The following is a 1,052-nucleotide window of genomic DNA, read 5'->3' as shown; positions in this document are numbered from 1 at the left end:
ACTATGGTGACTTTAGTGTCTCCGCATAACGCAGCACGCGGCATAGCTTTGCAGACGATAAGTACAACCGTTTCAGAGAGAAGAGCGGCCAATGTGACGATCTGGCTTTAAGTCGATTCGATAACAAATGACGAAAACGGACGTATTTCTCAGATTTTTGCTACATATGAACACCTTTCACTTTCTTTCGTGCAACTCGGCTGCTAGTCATCCTTTCATGCAGAATCTTAAGGTCCTAGCTCATGTCCAAGGCACCAAAGCCAGCCAAAATGTTAATAATCGATACCTAAAACTTGAATTGTACTACTTCTTACTGGCTATTACATCAACTTAGAAGCTTCATCTGTGTTCTACTATGGTGCTTTTAGTGTCTCGGCATAACGCAGCACGCGACATAGCTTTGCAGACGATAAGTACAACCGTTTCAGAGAGAAGAGCGGCAATGTGACGATCTGGCTTTAAGTCGATTCCTTAACAAATGACGAAAACGGACGGATTTCTCAGGTTTTTACTACATATGAAGACTTTTCACATTCTCCCGTACAACTCGGCTGCTAATCCTCCTTTCATGCAGAATCTTAAGGTCCTAGCTTATGTCCAAGGCACCAAAGCCAGCTAAAATGTCAATAATCGATACCTAAAACTTGAATTGTACTACTTCTTACTGGCTATTACATCAACTTAGAAGCTTCATCTGTGTTCTACTATGGTGCTTTTAGTGTCTCCGCATACCGCAGCACGCGACATAGCTTTGCAGACGATAAGTACAACCGTTTCAGAGAGAAGAGCGGCCAATGTGACGATCTGGCTTTAAGTCGATTCGATAACAAATGACGAAAACGAACGGATTTCTCAGGTTTTTACTACATATGAACACTTTTCACATTCTCCCGTGGAACTCCGCTGCTGGTCCTCCTTTCATGCAGAATCTTATGGTCCTAGCTCATGTCCAAGGCACCAAAGCCAGCTAAAAAGTCAATAATCGATACCTAAAACTTGAATCGTACTAATTCTTACTGGCTATTACATCAACTTAGAAGCTTCATCTGTGT

This window comes from Schistocerca gregaria, unplaced genomic scaffold, assembly GCF_023897955.1.
Source record: "Schistocerca gregaria isolate iqSchGreg1 unplaced genomic scaffold, iqSchGreg1.2 ptg000386l, whole genome shotgun sequence".
NCBI lineage: Eukaryota > Metazoa > Arthropoda > Insecta > Orthoptera > Acrididae > Schistocerca > Schistocerca gregaria.
Note: the sequence above shows the minus strand (reverse complement) of the source record.